The sequence below is a fragment of the Myxine glutinosa genome, chromosome 4, assembly GCF_964187855.1.
Source record: "Myxine glutinosa chromosome 4, kmMyxGlut1.1, whole genome shotgun sequence".
In the NCBI taxonomy this organism is placed as follows: Eukaryota; Metazoa; Chordata; class Myxini; order Myxiniformes; family Myxinidae; genus Myxine; species Myxine glutinosa.
In genome coordinates, this window is record NC_136264.1 from 176970759 (window position 1) to 176989966 (window position 19208).

Here is a 19208-nt window from a genome sequence, read left to right on the forward strand (position 1 = left end):
CAGCTTCTTTGCCCCCATTGGACTGAGATTGGGTCTCGTCTGTGTCCTCGTGCGTCTGTCCGCAACCATATGTCGGACATTTATGGACCGATTTTGTTCATTCTTTGCAAGAAGACAACGCATGATAAAATACATGTGTGCATCATTTTGTTTCGAGATCAGATGAAAGATGTCCCACTGGTGTCCATTTTGTTACTTGAACGTGTTTGTTGCTCAAACGTTTCCCCAACCATTTATTGAACATGCACGGGCCGATTTTGTTCATTCTTGGCACCAGCACATTAAATGTCAGCGTACACGAGCACCTCACTTTATTTCATGATTTGATCAAAGATGGCTGACTGAAAGACTGGCGGACATTTTAGTTGTTAAAAAAACCCAGATATTGAACATATACTCATCTATTTCTCGAACACACATTTACCGATTGTTCAAGATTGGCACACAGATGATGAATCATGACTTAAATATGCACGTCTTTTTGTTTGAGATCCGACTGGCGGCCATTTTGTACCTTAAACCTGTTCCCAACCATTTCTTGAAAATGCATGGACTGATTTTGTTCAAACTTGGCACAAAGACAATGGATGAGAGTATACGTATGCAGAATATTTTGTTTTTGTAATTCGACAATAGATTGCGAACTGGCGGACAAAATTCGTGCAACCACTGTGGCTGACATTTTATGTCTTTTTCTCCTTGTTCTCGACGAAGATAGACATTGTCTTTTTTCATAAAAATAAATTGCAGGACATAAATTGTCGGCAGGAGTAAACATTTAAAAAAATTGAAAATGCAAACATCATCATGCGTGCATGTGTCATTGAATGTTTTGTTACCTGTTTCGAAAATAGTGAACATATCAGTGTAAAATATGTTCAGAAAAAAACATATCAGAAATATCATATCAGAAAGTCCAGAAAAATCGAAAAAAAAAATAGCAACCAATTTTGAGAAAAAAAGCACAGAAAAAATAGTGAAAAAATAGCAATGAAATTTGTTTAAAAAAGTGATATTCCACGAAAATAGTAAAACATTATCGCAAACAATTGTGAGAAAAAACAAAGAATAGAAAAAATAGTGAAAAAATAACATCGAAATTTGTGTAAAAAAACCTCATGCAGGAAAATAGCAAAAAAGTAGAAATTAAAATGGTATAAAAATGATCCAGAAAAATAGTAAAAAGGTAGAAATTAAATTGGTGTAAATAAACAAAGTAAAGCAAAAGCAATGAAAAAATAGCACTGCAACCATCAAAGTCCAGAAAATACTTTTAAAAATAAGAAAGGATAACCTATTTTATGCTACTTTTTGGAGAAAAATAGTTTGAAAATAGCACTGAAAGACAAAAAATAAAATAAAAATCGTCAAAAATAGGGAAAATATATTTTTGCTTGCTGCAAATCCATGAGGGTTATTCCCTTCAAATCTCAAACATTGGTGAACAAACATTCTCATAACCCCATCTCTCACATACGAAGAGTGTTTCTCTGGTCAACTTGGGATTGTTTCACTGCTAAATTTCAGGATGACATTGGTTTTCAACCCATGAGCTTTAATGTGTCTTCAGTGCAAAAATAAAAAATTCTTAATCGGTAAAACAATGATATGAATATAATTATTATCCCATGGGCTGTTCAAAATGTTGTCTGATGGCAACACATGCAAAACAGTCCCTCAAACCCCCTTTTTTACTTATTCGAGGACTCAACAATCGGCATTCATGAAAAATATTAATATACTCCTTATAATTAATATTGTGCGGATCTCAAACATCGGCCTTCCCCTTACCAAGGGGGGTTAATCCCCTTGTCTCTTATCTAGTCGATGTGATCCGGGGCTATGACGTTCCTTCCGGTCAGCGCTGAATAGGGTGGTAGGCCGAATTATTCCTATTACCTAATTACCAGCGCCTCCCAGAAAGCAAGGAAATAACCCCGCCCGAACCACGGTTGTAGTGGGAACGCCGAGCGATGGCGAGCCATGATCCGGGCCGTTAACAGGTACTAAACCCGATTTGAGCGGTTCTGAATCGTGCCACGCTTACCCAATGGAGGAAAAGACTGATACGGTCGAATCAGGAAAGACAGGAAGAACAGATTGGTTTATTTACAATTGTACGGGAAGGAAGAGAAGCACACACAGAGAAGCTTATACAGTCTTAACTTATCCCAGGACAAACGGGCCCACACACACACAGACACAATCACACGGGGATGTAGATGGTCAGGGGTTGAGGGTCCAGGGATGGCGTCCACAATTCGTCCTCCGGGTCCCCGACTCGTACGGCGGTGTAGATGATAGGACAGACGGCAGGCGCTCCACGCGTGTCGATGGCGTGGATCGGACAATTATAGGGTGGAATGCGGCAAAAGGTAGGCTGGCGGTTACTGGCGACCATGGTCGCGTATGTAATAAATGCACTCGAACGCGCTGCTTGATGCGTTTGCCTCACGACTCTTCTTGAACAGTCCGCTTGCAAAGCGCGTCTATTCCTTCAGTCCTTATCAATTCTTTCGCATGAGAGTCCTCTTCACCTCTTGATACCAGCGCATAAGTCCTCCACACAACAATTCCAAGGCTTGGCTTCCCTCACGAGCCCTTATGCAAAGCGCAAATTGTGCAAGTCCTTTGTAATGCGCGAATATCCTCAAGTCCTGTGGAAGGGCTTGGCGTGCGTGTTTAAATAGCGCCGCCCAGCGAACCCTCTGGAATTTGCCAGCCGCGCTTTGACCACGCCCCTCACCCGAGCCTTGGTTGGTTCGTTGGCTCTTACCGGCTCCGCCCTTGACGTCTGCTTGACGTGGCCACATCCCGACCTCGCGCTCCGCCCCCTTTTCCAGGCCTACCTCGTGGCATTTGGCTGGTTTGAGCATCCTAATGCGAGGGACAATGGGGCGCAGACTGGATGCTGCCCAACGAGGTCGATTTGGAGGGTGTGCCGCAAAATGAATGGGACATACTCTTATTTATTTCTTTACACAACGCAGGTATCACTATTGGGAATGGCCTACTCTTACACATACTATGACATAACTAATGTTCTAAGGTGGCCTACGTGTTGCATGTGGACTAACTATGGGGGCAAAACCTTTAACCTTTGTTAATCATATATGTACACTTTCTCAGAACCGCAACACTGCATCCCTCCTTCATCAGGCTCGTTCCCGAGCCGAACCCACACACCAGTGAGCCCGAAAGGTTCTGATGCAAGGGTCAGGACTACTTTTTAATTAGTGTGACACTTAGGTGTAGTTTCCCTCTACATTTAACCTAACACCCTGAGTGCAACAGTTTTAAACACTAGATATGTCCCACCTACTGCGTTGTGTACTAACTAACAGACTCACGCCCACAATTAACTGAATTACGGAAAGAATCCTCAAACTATACATAAAGCCGGTGCGGAGCATGTTATTTGCAAGACTACTAATTATTTACAATACTACAACCCAGGACCTGTTCTTTTGTTGGAAGAGAATAGAAATTTTGAGAAGGAGAAACACAAATGCAATGCACTGCACCAATACACCATACACCCATATGCACAAAAAAAAAATGCACAAAAAGGCACCAAAATGCACAAGCACATTTCAACAATGCACAATCATCACATTTCAACCATGCACAATCATCACTAAAAATTGCACAATCAAATTTCAAAATAATGAATGTTTTCTTGTGCTTGGCTGCTGGGCCGCGACGTCTTTTTACTTCATCTTCGGTGTGCCATCATCAAAGCTTACAGTCTTCTTTTCCTGACACACCAAAGGAATTAATAAAAAGGCACAAACCGTGTCCGTTTTTATTCCGGCCAGCAGGGCCAACTTAGGTTGTCCGCCTGCATGGCATCGATGCCACTTAAAAACACAGTGGTCCGCAGGAGCAAGATAACACTTGCAGCGATTGTCTGCCCAAGCAAAGGTGCCAGGCCACAGAACGTGTGGTCCATAGGTGTACCGGTGCAGGCAACAGGCAGCAGGGTGCAGCGCAAAGGTGCAGCCACACAGCTCAGGGTACCTGCACACTCCCCTCAACAAAAGATAATGGGTCCATGGGTGGGGAGGAAAGACAAAGCAGAGGTTAGCGGGGGCAAGGGCGCAAGGGTACACATAATCACAAGGTAATGCGACATGAGGGGCGTGGGAGAGCGAGCGGAGAAAGCTCGTCCCTAACCGTACGTGACCCCCCATGTCAACCTACTCTACCCTTGCCCCTCCCCGTATTTACACTTTTCAAATTCCGTCTCTACCGTCTTGTCTCCCATATCTCCCCCTAATTTCAAATTCGTTAGCCATTCCCTCCCAAGAAGGAAGGGATGGAATACACACAATGTCTCACCCACGTCGAGATGCGTCTTTCATTCCAAATAGTTCACAAAACCTGGTGCGGAGTCCTGTCACCTTGGTGAGTGGATGTGTATGGTGCGAAGAGATTTCATCCTAACTATACTCCAATAACATGAACTCTTTAAACTACCCGGGGTCTTGCCCTGCTAATTGGCATCTTTAAACTATGTGGTTCTAGAAACCAATTCCCATTGACCATCCTGTGGTGCCTCCCAAATTTGGGGTCTCACTCCCCCGTTTTTTCAACACTGTGCCTTCGCACAATTTCGGGGCTGGGTCGTGTGGCTCTACCAGCAGGTCCTACTTACCTGCGCACTTCCGCCACGGAAGTCGCCACCCGAGCTTGCCTAGCTCCTGCGACTACCCTAACTTGGGGAAGGCCCTCTTGGCTCTCTCACCCCGCTAATGCCCTCTCTGGCATTGGGCTACCTGGGTCCTTCCTTTGGATCCTCGGGCCCCACTGAACACTACAAAACTGGCTCCCAGAGCCTACCTGTGGCCTCACCTGGCCGACAGACTACCAATGGCGGAGTGCCCATTTAACCATACTCACTAATTAAGCCCACACGCCCAGCCATTCCACTCACTCATGCACCCCTCAAAGCAACAACTTGCTACTCCCTGCACCACAGATGTCAATATCCAAACAATTTACCTACTCCCTCTACCTAACTTTAAACTACCCTCCCCAGGTATTCGTGAAGGGGTCTATCTTCCCCCATCCACTCCTTCGCACCATGCACTCCACAACACTCATTCCACACACCATTTACTCCACACCATTTATTCCACACCACTATTCTTCACTTGCACCCCATGCAAGTCATTCACTCAACACCATTACACATGTCCTCAATACACCATTCATACACTTTTTCTGGTCATCCCAGACCATTGCCTCATTTCACCAAGTTCATTGCCTCATTTCACCAAGTTCCTTCCCATACTCACACACACAACCATTCTCGACCAATGCCTCATTTCACCAAGTTCCTTCCCATATTCACACACACAGCATCATCTAACTAACTACTTCCCTCTAATACTGGTGCTTTCCCCGTCTTCCCTTATACTAAGCACATCCCTCGTCATTATCATACACCTAATCTGACTACATCCCCTCTACCTGTACAAATGTCACTACTTAAACCTCAGTCTCCTAAAGTCACTTCTAAGTCCCTAACAATTATCCTAGCCCGCCCTCGGCTAGTTCACACTGCCAAACCCCATACTCTACTGCTCATGTGCCCCAAAAGTGAGGGATGGTAGCGCTACCATCCCTCTACACCAGGCACTACTCCCCCCTATCAACCCCCAGTCCTCTCGCACTATGAGCCCCCATCATAAGATGTACTGGGTCCTGCCTCGGCCTCTAAAGCCGAGGCGATCCATGAGGGCGCCTGCTCACCGGTGTAGGGTCTTAATCGGTCGGCATGGACGATCCGAGGGAGGGCTCGTGGCCCCATTTTGATTTTAATGACCACGTCACATATTTGCGACAGGACGACTCCCGGTCCTTGCCAGGGAGAGGTGAGCTTATGACACCTGCCCTTCCACCTCCGGGGATTGAAGAACCAAATCTTCATCCCCGGAGCGTACTGACTCCCTTGGCTCTAGTGGTTGTACCTGCGCTTCATTTTGGCACCCGCCAGCTGAAGCTGGCGGCATGCGAAGGCGTGGACCCTTTCCATGCCTTCCTCCAAGTGACGTGCATAGCCCTCCCTTGGCGGTGTATCAGTGGACTCTGGCACGGGACCGCATAGCAGGTCGGCGGGAGCCGCAACTCCCGCCCATACATCAGCAATGTTGGACTGCATGCGGTGGCTCCGTGCTGGCTAGTTCGGTAGGCCATTAACAAATACGGGAGATGTTTGTCCAAGTCGTACTGACGGGTGGTGGTAAACAATGCCAATTGTTGAACCAGGGTTCGGTTGAATCTTTCCACCATCCCGTCAGATTGAGGTCTTAAGGGCGTTGTTCTGGTTTTCCTAATTGACAGGAGTCTGCACACATCTTTTAACAATTGACTTTCAAAATTTCGACCCTGGTCGGTGTGCAGCTCCTCCGAAATCCCATGCCGACATACAAATCCTTCCACGAAGGCCTGTGCCACCACCCCGGCTTCTTGGTTGCGGAGGGCATAGGCCTCCGGCCACTTGGTGAAATAGTCCATAACAACGAGGATGTACTTGTTACCTTGGTGGGTGCGGGGTAGTGGTCCTAGAATATCCATAGCCACCCACTCAAGGGGGGCCCCCACCTGGTATAATTGAAGAGGGGCCCTCATCCTCTGTGCTGGTCCCTTTTTAGCAGTACAGGCGTCGCATCTCCGACACCAGTCCTCTATATCGTGCCCCATATTTACCCAATAGAACCTCCGGCGGACCCGAGATGTTGTCTTTGTCCTGCCCAAATGGCCGCCGGAGCAGGTACCATGCACCTGCTGTAATATGGTGTTCTTAAATTTGTCTGGGACTATCACCAGCCAGGAAGTTCTCTCAGAGGGAACCTCCACCCATTTGTGGTACAAGATGTTATCCTTCAATTCCAGGGTTTGCCACTGAGCCCAATATGCCTTTGTTGGCGCCCCGAGGGGGGTGACCTCTTCCCCATTAGGTCTTTGTCCCAATCGAACCCATTCGTACACCGGTCCCAGTACGGGATCCTCCCGCTGGGCCTTGCTCCAAGCCAATGTTCAGAATTCTTCGTCTGCGGTTAGTGGCAAAATTGGCCCTCTCACCCGGGTTGCACGGACTACGAGGGTAGGGGTGGAGTCTGCTAATTGCTCCCTCTCCTCGTGTCTCGCACAAAATTTACAGTTTTCCTCCAAACAAGGACGTCGAGAGAGTGCATCGGCATTCCCATGGGCCTTCCCGGCCCTATGGGTCACACTAAAATCGTACTGCTGAAACTTTTCCAACCACCTTGCAATTTGGCCCTCAGGTTCCTTGAACTGGAGGAGCCATTGCAAGGAGGAATGGTCAGTTCAAACCAGAAATTTCCGCCCTTACAAGTACGAGTGGAAATGGCTCATGGCAGCCAGCATAGCCAATAACTCTTTACGAGTAACGCAATAATTTCGCTCGGGCCTACTCATGGCCCGACTATAATACGCGATCACTCTCTCCACGCCCCCCTGTGTCTGGGACAAAACTGCGCCCAATCCTTCCTGGCTTGCATCCGTGTCCATGGTAAATGTCCCGTCACTAGTGGGGTACGCTAGAATGGGTGCAGATGTCAAACACCCTTTCAATGCTAGGAAGGCCTCTTGGCACTCCTTTGTCCAATTAAATCTCGTCCCCTTCTCCGTAAGCCGGTGAAGGGGCCGGGCCAACTCTGCAAATTTTGCCACAAAGCGCCGCTAGTAGGAGCAGAGTCCCAAAAATCCCCGCACCTCCTTGATGGTACGTGGTGCGGTCCACTCCTCTACCGCTGCAATTTTTCCTGGGTCTGTTTTTACCCCCTCACGACCAATGACGTGACCTAGATAGGCCACCTCTTTAGCAAACAAAGTGCACTTACTCGGACTCAGCTTCAACCCCGCCTGTCTGAGGCATCCAAACACATGGTCCAAATTAGCTATGGCTTGGGGGAATGTTTTAGCATGTACCAGGACGCCATCCAGGTACACCAGCCATGACTGCCATGGCATGCCACCTAGTACATGCTCCATCAATCGTTCAAAGGTGGCTTGGGCGTTACACAAACCAACCGGCATCACAGTGAACTGATACAGCCCCTTACCTGTGGAAAATGCCAGTTTCTCCATCCCTGCCCTATCCATCTCCACCTGCCAATACCCACTCTTGAGTAGTAAGGGAAACATATGAAAATCTGTTAACTAAATTGTTACCAAAAAATTTCTTCACCAATATGTTTGTAAAGGTGTGTAATAACATGTGTTAAAATGTTGAAGGTCAACTCCCGTGGGAAACCCAGAAAAAAGCTGTTGAATTCGGGTACCGAAAAATTATTTTCGAGAATTTTTATTTTTTTAAATCGGCCCTTAAGTAACTTATGAGGGGTCAAATAAGGGTTTTTCATGATTCTGAGTTGATTGTTAACATTTATATTTCACCACAGACACTCCTTTGTGGAAAAATAATTTCTAAATATATCTCATTTTCTACTTTGCAGGACATGGAGTCTAGCAATATGGATGAAGACGTTACTCCACCTGTGCTCAATTGCTTCATCTGTGCACGCTCGGATACACCAGCTGAAAGGCTCATACAGGCAACTGGCACTTTGGCTGTCATCACTGATTGATCCTCAAGCGCAGCATCAACCGCAACCTCATCGTTGATCTGTTCATCGGTTTCCTCCACAACGGTGTCAAGAGTGCCAGAAGTATCTGGAACATCATCTCCACTCCTACTATTAAGGAAGCAGTATTTGTAGTTTTGTGTCTCCGTGTAAGACTCAGTGTATCCCAGCCGGTGGAACTTGTTGAGCATCCATTTTGACCCAAATCTATGATCAAGTTGTATGGCAAGCCCCATTTGGTGTGGCAATACTCCAGACCGAGGTCGACAGGCCTTAATTAAATTCTGCCCCCAAACGGCAACTCTTTCGTCTGTCTTGACAATCGGTCTCAAGAACATCTGAAGGCTTGCAGGAACAAGTGTCAGCTGACTATCGATGTCAGTCATACTGTGTGTGGTGGGGTATGACTTTGGACCTAAATCAATCAAGGCAATATCATTGGATATGAACTTGAGTGCCGTCTTTATGATCTGAGTCTTCTCATCTCCATGGTCAAGATTAGCATGATGCCCTCGCAGAATATTGTCGGTGCCATCTTTGAGACAGAGTACATCTGCCCTTCTTTCCTGTGTTGTGAAATACAAGGTGTCTTCGTATTTCTCTAGAAGTTTTATCTTTAGCCAATGCTTTGAATAAGAAAGGCTCTTCTCTGGTGACTGATCAAACTCCTGCAGCTTTTCATGGACTTGGTCCATGTTCATTACCCCATGCTCTAATTCTGAGTCTAACCATTCGCAGAATTCAATAAAAACTGCCTCTCGCTCCTCATCAATACTCCTCTGTCCTCTCTTCCTTTTTCCTTCCTCATCAGTCTTGGACAAACTATCACCTCTCGCAAGCATAAGTTTGCATCGCAAATGGTACAGTGTTTCTTCTGCTACCAAGTCGTTGATCCCTTCCAGGCGTCCAGTGACTTCAGTGCCCCAGTCATCCCCGCGACTCCGTGCTGTCTTCAGCAAGCTTGCCTTCAGTGTATCTGCAGTCAAATTATCTGGCACTCTGTATTTCTTTCTAGCTTGTGCTGGATTATTTTTGTAGAGCTGGGCTGGTTGGTTGCAAAGAATGCATACATCCTTATACAGGAGGTCAACTGACTGTGATCTTCTAGAACTGCAGCCAGTTGATGAACTGAACTCACAAGTAGTGCGTCTTCTCTTCAACTTTGATGACTCTTTCTCTGCCTTTGATGCTTGAGCTGACGTCTTGGTGGTTGCAACAAAGTTGTTGTACAGATCATTTTTGCACTTCTGGTGGTACCTCAGTTTTCCTTCCTTTTGAGCCTCCTTCATACGTTCCACAACAGTAACATTTTCGACAGTTTCTGCTTGTTTCAATAAAGTTGAGTATCCCTTTGGAGTTGCCTGTATGAGCTTTTCAGCTGGTGTATCCGAGCGTGCACAGATGAAGCAATTGAGCACAGGTGGAGTAACGTCTTCATCCATATTGCTAGACTCCATGTCCTGCAAAGTAGAAAATGAGATATATTTAGAAATTATTTTTCCACAAAGGAGTGTCTGTGGTGAAATATAAATGTTAACAATCAACTCAGAATCATGAAAAACCCTTATTTGACCCCTCATAAGTTACTTAAGGGCCGATTTAAAAAAATAAAAATTCTCGAAAATAATTTTTCGGTACCCGAATTCAACAGCTTTTTTCTGGGTCTCCCACGGGAGTTGACCTTCAACATTTTAACACATGTTATTACACACCTTTACAAACATATTGGTGAAGAAATTTTTTGGTAACAATTTAGTTAACAGATTTGTGAAATATCTCATAAAATGCCCTTACTATGAGGTCCAATGTTGAGAACCAATTTGAGCCCGCAACGGCATCGAGGGTATCGTCAATTCTTAGCAGGGGATACGAGTCTTTGAGTGTCACGTTGTTTAGCTGGCGATAGTCCACGCAGAAACGCGTGGTCCCATCTTTATTTTTGACCAGCACAACAGGTGACATCCAAGGACTTCCCGAGGGCTCGATGACGCCTGCATCGAGCATTTTTTCTACCTGCCCGTCACCCTCCTTCCTCTTGCTCCAAGGGAGCCGTCGGGCGGGCTGACGAATAGGCCGGGCCTCACCGGTGTGGATCTGATGTTTCACCAGGCCCGTACGTCCAATATCCTCGGAGGACAAGGAGAAGATATCCAAATGGGATTCAATTAATTTGTGTAAGGCTTCCTTCTGGGTACCCTCAAACTCTACACTACTACGATTTACCATCTCACAAATGGGATCGGGCCAATTCCTACTACTTTTTGAAGACCCCCTCTGGGGCTGGCTCGGCTGGACGTTCTCGTCCGTCACTGGCACGACTTCATTAACTGGGGTGCAGCCGGCTATCTTCGTGCCTCGTCCTATAGTGCGTGGTTTCGTACTAATATTAATTACTCGGACTGCCACCACCGGCCCGTCCGTTTTTATGAGGGTGCGGCCCACGACTAAACCCGGGATGGACTGCGCTACCACCGGTTCGACCAGGCCGCAGGACTCCTGCCATGTTGGGCGAGCTAGCCATCGGGCCGGCACGATTGCCTCGGCCCTCGGGAGAATGGTCACGGCCTCAGAAGCCTCCAGCTCCGTCCTCTCGGCCGTGCTCACCCCTCTCAATGGCAGCTCATCTATTCCCACTTGCAGGGTCCCCCGGCACAAATCGATTTTACAACCACTGGCAGTCAACAAATCCAACCCGAATAGGCATGGGTCGCACATCTCTGCCACCCAAACTTCTATCTCCCTCTTTACCGACCCCAACTTGAGGGTTACAAAACCACGGCCTATGATGGGGGCCATTACCCCGGTAGCCAGCTGCAAACGATGGTTTTCCAGACGCTGGATTTTATCCTAGCCATCTGCACTCGAATTAAGGATTAAAGGGCTTATGATCGTGGCGCTAGCTCCTGTGTCCACTACGGCGTCTACCCCCACGCCAGCAAATTTGCACCGAATTGTCAAGCTACCTGTACGAATTTGGCCACAATAGATGACCTGTCGCGTCAATGAGGGCGCTTCACCATCCCCTACTACCGAACATGGCCCTGTATGTTCGGCACTTACTAGTTTCTCGGGCCCTGACGGGGGTGTGGGGAGGGGGTGTCTGGGGTCGACTAGTCCGACCCGTACCAGGCGGAGTTGATGGTCCCGGCTGCTGGGGTCCGTCCCGGCGTGGGGCTCGACACTCCCGTGCACGGTGACCCAGCCGGCTACAATTAAAGCACCTCACCTGGTAAGGTGCTTGCCTCCGGAATTCCAAATTGCCCCCACTGAAGGTCCTAATTGGGGCATTGTCCGTGGCCTACCGGGTGCCACCTCCGGAGCCGCCTGCCATGGTCCAGATCCCGCCAGGCGCTGGTCCACCAGCCTTCAGACCATGCTTTCCAGGTCAGGGCCCCTTTCGGGGGCGGGTTCCCTTAGGGGGCCGCCACCAGCCACGGGCCCTACCTGTCGCACCGCCACTGCGTGGAACTCGCTTCCCCGGGCCAGTGGCCTTGCTGCTTCCCAATGGGCCGCAGTGTCGGCCGCCTGGCTCAAGGTCCGTGGGCGCCACATGGCGAGCTGTTACCGCAGCTCGGGTTCCGGGAAGGCCTGGATGAAATGGTCCAGCGCCAGGCTTTCCTGAGAGGTCGCTGCCATGTCCGCGTGTGCGATCCCGACTGCGCGGTGAATGTCATAGGCAAGCTCCCCGATGGTCTCCTGGGGCTTTCTTTTTCGCACCGCGAGCTGAGCTTTAACAAGCTCGCTCTGCTGTTCAATACCAAATCGATTAATTAAGGCCGCATGGAGGTCTGGCAGGGTGATAGCACCCAGTGGTAAGGCCGTCAGATCCTCCGCCGCCACGCCGCGCAGTGCCCCCACAAGGTGTACTCCACCTTCGTCCGGATTCCAACCGTTCCCCCTACACACATGGTCGAATTGCACCAGGTACACCCTCAAATCACTCTTGCCGTCATACGGCGCGAGTGGAACCTTATGGCTGCCCGAAGGCCAGACCCCGTGTGTCGCTCCCTGCGGAATTAACGCGGGGACGAACCATTTGGGCCCCCACAGTACACTATTCCCGGGGGGCTCGCGTGCGTCCCCCGTCCCTCTAAAGACTACCCCTGTCGGTGTCGATGCTTGGGTCACCTCATCGCAACCCGCCACCCATTCTATACTCGCACACCCCGGCTCACCAACACCTCTCGCACTCCCCATGGTCGGACATCCGTGCGCACACTCTCTCTCCACACACTCCGGACCAGTCGCACACCTTACCATTGGCCTCTCTCGAACGCCCGGGTCTATACCAACTCCCAAGCTCGCTGAACCTCCCCTCACACCATATACATTCCCGACATTATAGCCACTCACCTTGGCGCTTCTTCCTCTTCGCTCCACCTCCACCACCTGCAAACTCTTTATTTGGTTAGCAAGCACGTCATCTCGATGTGAGCACAGACCTTGTACAAACTCCATCACCTCCTCCTTTATTTAATTTTTAGTCTCCCTCCATCTCTTTTTAATTTCACTCACCCCTTCTTCTACCTCCTCCAACCTTTGTTTCACCACTTCTATTTCCCGGTGTGCCCCCACAATTTCTTCTTCTAAGGCCACCATGGTCGTCTCTATATGGGTCCTGACTTCTCGTTCCCTCGCCCCCAACGTCTCTACCACCTCATCCAACCTCTTTGTCAGCCCCTCGTGTACCATCTGACATTCTTTCTTCGTCGCTATAAGTTCTTTCTTAATTTCCCTCTGTGCAGATTTCAGCTCCCCTATCACATCCGTGTTCTTCCTCACTTGCTCCCCTAACTCTTTCTGTCCCACCGTCAGCTTCTCTACTTCCCCCGTCAACTCCTCTATACCTCCATGTAACCAAGCCGTACTCTTCCTCACCTCTTTCTCCACGCGCTCCTCGCACTGCTTTACCTCGTCACGTACCCCCGCGACCTCTTCGCTCAATCCTTGCCTTATATCTTCCCACATTTCTTCTATTTCCCTCTTAGATGCCACCCTCATTTGTTCCAATTCGTTCTTTTGGGCGTCCATTTTGCTTTCCAGCCTGTTTTTTGCCTCCTCTATCTGATCCCCCATTTGTTTTATTTCCCAGGCGGATTTATCCCCCATTTCCCTCAACTGGCCCCCCATTTTGTTTTCCAACCCTGTTAACCCATCCTTCATTCCTTCCATTTGATTCTCTTGGGTGGCCATCCTGTTTTCCAACCCCACTAACCCCTCTTTCATTTCTTTCATTTGGCCACCCACGTCCTTCAATTGGCCCCCCAATTTGCTTTCTAATCCCCCCATTTGATTTTCCAAATTACTTAAGCCTTCTTTCATTTGGCCCTCCATTTCTTTCATTTGGCCCTCTAATTTGTCTCCCCCCCCCCCCCCCGCCATTTTTATGGCTGCCTGTATCTGCGCCATGAAGGCCTGCACATCTATCACCCACATTTGCGCAGCGGGCGCGGCCCTCGTCGCCATGTGCGAGGTGCCGCCATTTTCTTCGCCTTCCACCCCTGCTGCTGCACCCTCATCAATCACGTCCTCCATTTCTTCGAATTCTTCCCGGGGGTCCTGGGTTATTTCTAACTCCTCTTCATTTATTTCTACCCCCACCGGCATCCGACCGTCTTGACTAGCCATGGCACGAATTTAATTTAGATGTTAATAAAATTTCGGCCGCTCGTAATTTGGAGTGCGTTAGGCACACTTCGGGTCCAATCCCACTTCCCTGACACCAAATGTTGCGGATCTCAAACATCGGCCTTCCCCTTACCAAGGGGGGATTAATCCCCTTGTCTCTTATCTAGCCGACGTGATCTGGGGCTATGACGTTCCTTCCAGTCAGCGCTGAATAGGGTGGTAGGCCGAATTATTCCTATTACCTAATTACCAGCGCCTCCCAGGAAGCAAGGAAATAACCCCAACCTAACCACGGTTGTAGTGGGAACGCCAAGCGATAGCGAGCCGTGATCCGGGCCGTTAACAGGCACTAAACCCGATTTGAGCGGTTCCAAATCGTGCCACGCTTACCCAATGGAGGAAAAGACTGATACGGTCGAATCAGGAAAGACAAGAAGAACAGATTGGTTTATATACAATTGTACGGGAAGGAAGAGAAGTACACACAGAGAAGCTTATACAGTCTTAACTTATCCCAGGACAAACGGGCCCACACACACACACAGACACACTCACACGGGGATGTAGATGGTCAGGGGATGAGGGTCCAGGGATGGCATCCACAGCTCGTCCTCCGGGTCCCCGACTCGTATGGCGGTGTAGATGATAGGACAGACGGCAGGCGCTCCCCGCGTGTCATTGGCGCGGATCGGACAATTATAGGGTGGAATGCGGCAAAAGGTAGGCTGGCGGTTACTGGCGACCACGGTCGCGTATGTAATAAATGCACTCGAACGCGCTGCTTGATGCGTTTGCCTCACGAGGCCTCCTGAACAGTCCTCTTGCAAAGCGTGTCTATTCCTTCAGTCCTTATCAATTATTTCGCATGAGAGTCCTCTTCACCTCTTGATACCAGTGCATAAGTCCTCCACACAACAATTCCAAGGCTTGGCTTCCCTCACGAGCCCTTATGCAAAGCGCAAATTGTGCAAGTCCTTTGTAATGCGCGAATATCCTCAAGTCCTGTGGAAGGGCTTTGCGTGCGCGTTTATATAGCGCCGCCCAGCAAACCCTCTGGAATTTGCCAGCCGCGCTTTGACCATGCCCCTCACCCGAGCCCTGGTTGGTTCGTTGGCTCTTACCGGCTCCACCCTTGACGTCTGCTTGACGTGGCCACACCCCGACCTCGCGCTCCGCCCCCTTTTCCAGGCCCACCTCATGGCATTTGGCTGGTTTGAGCATCCTAATGCGAGGGGCAATGGGGCGCATACTGGATGCTGCCCAACGAGGTAGATTTGGAGGGTGTACCGCAAAATGAATGGGACCTACTCTTATTTATTTCTTTACACAATGCAGGTATCACTATTGGGAATGGCCTACTCTTACATATACTATGACATAACTAATGTTCTAAGGTGGCCTACGTGTTGCATGTGGACAAACTATGGGGGCAAAACCATTAACCTTTATTAATCATATATGTACACTTTCTCAGAAGCGCAACAATATATTGGATTTTATGAGAGCCCAGGTAGCTCAGATGGTAGAGCATCAGACCTTTAATCTGACAGTCCAGGGCTCAAGTCCCTGTTTGGGCACAGCTTTTTTGCCCCCATTAGACTGAGATTGGGTCTCGTCTGTGTCCTCGTTCGTCTGTCCGCAACCATATGTCGGACATTTATTGAGCGATTTTATTTTTTCTTTGCAAGAAGACAACACATGATGAAATACATGTGTGCATCATTTTGTTTCGAGATCAAATGAAAGATGTCCTACTGGTGTCCATTTTGTTACTTGAACGTGTTTGTTGTTCAAACGTTTCTACAACCATTTATTGAACATGCATGGACTGATTTTGTTCAAACTTGGCACAAAGACAATGGATGAGAGTATACATATGCAGAAGATTTTGTTTTGTAATCCGACAAAAGATTTCCAACTGGTGGACAAAATTAGTGCAACCACTGCGGCAGACATTTTATGTCATTTCCTCCTTGTTCTCCACGAAGATCGACATTGTCTTTTTTCATAAAAAATAAATTTCAGGACATAAATTGTCGGCAGGAGTAAACATTTTACAAAATTGAATGTGCAAACATGATCATGTGTGCATGTGTCATTGAATGTTTTGTTACCTGTTTCGAAAATAGTGAACATATCGGTGTAAAATATGTTCAGAAAAAAACATATAATAATAATAATAATAATACATTTATTTTATATAGCGCTTTTCAAGAGGCCCAAAGACGCTTTGACAGAGTACAAAAAACAAGTGCAAAAAGACAAAAATCAATCGGTAAATAATCAAAGCAAAAGGAAGGAGAAGGAGAAGAGATAGTCAGGGGTTAAATGCTGTGGGTTAAATGTTGAATGCAGTGTTGAACAGGTGGGTCTTGAGTGATGTTTTGAATGTGGTGAGTGAGGAGGAGTCTCTGATGGTGTGAGGTAGTGAGTTCCAGAGGGTGGAAGCAGCGATGGAGAAGGCCCTGTCCCCGCAGGATCTGAATTTGGTCCGGATGGGGGGTGGTCAGGAGGTTGGTACCAGCAGAGCGGAGGTTGCCGGTGGGAGTGTGTCTGGAGAGGAGGTCAGCCAGGTAGGATGGGGCCAGGTTATGGAGGGCTTTGTAGGTCAAGAGGAGGATTTTGTACTGGATTCTCTGGGGGATGGGGAGCCAGTGAAGCTTGTAAAGGACGGGGGTGATGTGGTCACGGATCCGGGAATGGGTGAGTAGACGGGCAGTGGAGTTCTGAATGTATTGGAGTTTATTGGTGATTATCGAGGGTGAACCATAGAGGCGGCTGTTGCAATAGTCCAGACGGGAGGTGATGAAGGCGTGGATGAGGGTTTCTGCAGCCGTGGAGGAGAGGGATGGACGGAGACCGGCGATGTTTTTCAGGTGAAAGAAGGTTGTCTTTGTGATTTGTTTTTTGATATCAGAAAATAGCAACGATATCAGTGTAAAAAAATCGAACTCCATTAAAATACCCCTAAAAAATAGCAACCAATTGTGAGAAAAAAACAAAGCATATAAAAAAATAGTGAAAAAATAGCATTGAAATTTCTGTAAAAAAAACCTGGCACAGAAAAATAGTAAAAAAAAAAGCAATGAAATTTGTGGAAAAAAATTATTGTCCAAGAAAATAGTTAAAAATTATAGCAACCAATTGTGAGAAAAAACAAAGTATAGAAAAAATAGTGAAAAAATAACATTGAAATTTGTGTAAAAAAAAACATAGTGCAAGAAAATATCAAAAAAGTAGAAATTAAAATGGTGTAAAAAAAATGGTCCAGGAAAATAGTAAAAAATTAGAAATTAAATTGGTGTAAAAAAAAGTCCAGGAAAATAGTAAAAAAGTAGACATTAAATTGGTGTAAAAAACGAAGCCCAGGAAAAAAAATAATATATATATATATGAAATTGGGGGTTTTTTTGTTTGTTTGTTTTTTTGTATACAAGATCGAGGCTCGTGAAAGAGCCAACATTAATCACACAAAAAGTCAAACCGACACATAAAACACAAAAAATAAGGGGAGTGGTAGACAAGATGGGAAGAGAAGGGGAAGGACACAAACACAACATTTGAGAGCAGGGACATTGGGAGAAATGTGGGAGGGGGAGGGCTTGGGGGGAGGTGGGAGAGGTATAAAACATATGAACATTGCAAGGACTTCCAGGAAAGAAGTTGGAATTTCAAACAAGGTGGATCTGGGGTGAATTAGCGGGGGTAGAAAAGATCAAGGTTTTGGATGGGGGAAGATAAGAGATGGTGGTGAACAGCTGTTTTAAAGACCTGGAGGGAGGAGTGGGATCGAAGGGAGTGGGGGAGTTTGTTCCAGAGGCGGGAGAAAAGGGGAATGAAGGAGTGAAGGTGAGCAGAGAGCCCAGATTTTGGCAGTTTAACCATAAGAGGGTTTCTGGCTGACTTTGTGCGACCTGCAGGAATGTGTGGGGGACAGAGCACAGAGAGAGCTGGGGGAGCAAGGCCGGAGAGGAGTCGGTAGAAGACAGAAAGACCACCAACCTGCCTGCGGTGAGTGAGTGAAAGGCCCTCGGGGTTAACTTCATCGCAGGAGATTCCAATGATTCTGAAAGCTTTGGTTTCATCAGCGTGAAGCCGAGCTCCGTGTGAGGCAGGCGCACCGGCCCAGAGGGGGGAACAGTACTCCATTGAGCTGCGGATGAAAGCCTTGTATGTGGTGAGGAGCTCAGGTGTGCCAAGGAAGGACTTCGCACGACGGAGGATGCCCAGTCGGCGACTGGCTTTGGAGGCCAGCTTGGAAATGTGGTTTTCCCAAGAAAGATGATGGCAGATAGTGAGACCCAAAAGCTTGAGCGACAGAACTTCTTGGAGAGGATTGTTAAAAAACAAAGTATAAAAAATAACGGCGAAAAATTAGCAAAAACATTGGTGCAAAAAAACAAAGTAAAGAAAAAAGTAATGAAAAATAGCACTGCAACGATCAAATTCCAGAAAATACTTTAAAAAATAGGAAAGGATAATCCATTTATATGCTACTTTTTGGAGAAAAATAGTTTGAAAATAGCACTGAAAGACCAAAAATAAAATAAAAATCGTCAAAAATAGGGAAAATATATTTTTGCTTTTTGCAAATCCACGAGGGTTATTCCCTTCAAATCTCAAACATTGGTGAACAAACATTCTCATGAACTCATCTCTCACATACGAAGAGTGTTTCTCTGGTCAACTTGGGATTGTTTCACTGCGAAATTTCAGGATAACACTGGTATTCAACCCATGAGCTTTAATGTGGCTTGAGTACAAAAATAAAAAATTCTTAATCAGTAAAACAATGATATGAATATAATTATTATCCCATGGGCTGTTGAAAATGTTGTCTGATGGCGACACATGCAAAACAGTCCCTCAAAACCTCCCTTTTTTATTTATTCGAGGACTCAACAATCGGCATTCATGAAAAATATTAATATACTCCTTATAATTAATATATTCCGTTTTATGAGA

The 19208-nt window shown here is 47.2% G+C and overlaps 1 non-coding gene across 1 annotated transcript; it reads left to right on the plus strand.

The window, feature by feature from the left end:
- Positions 1–15747: 15747 nt before the first annotated feature.
- Positions 15748–15820, plus strand: TRNAK-UUU (transfer RNA lysine (anticodon UUU)). The gene has a single exon. It is a non-coding gene; the product is annotated as a tRNA-Lys (tRNA).
- The last annotated feature ends 3388 nt before the right edge of the window (positions 15821–19208 follow it).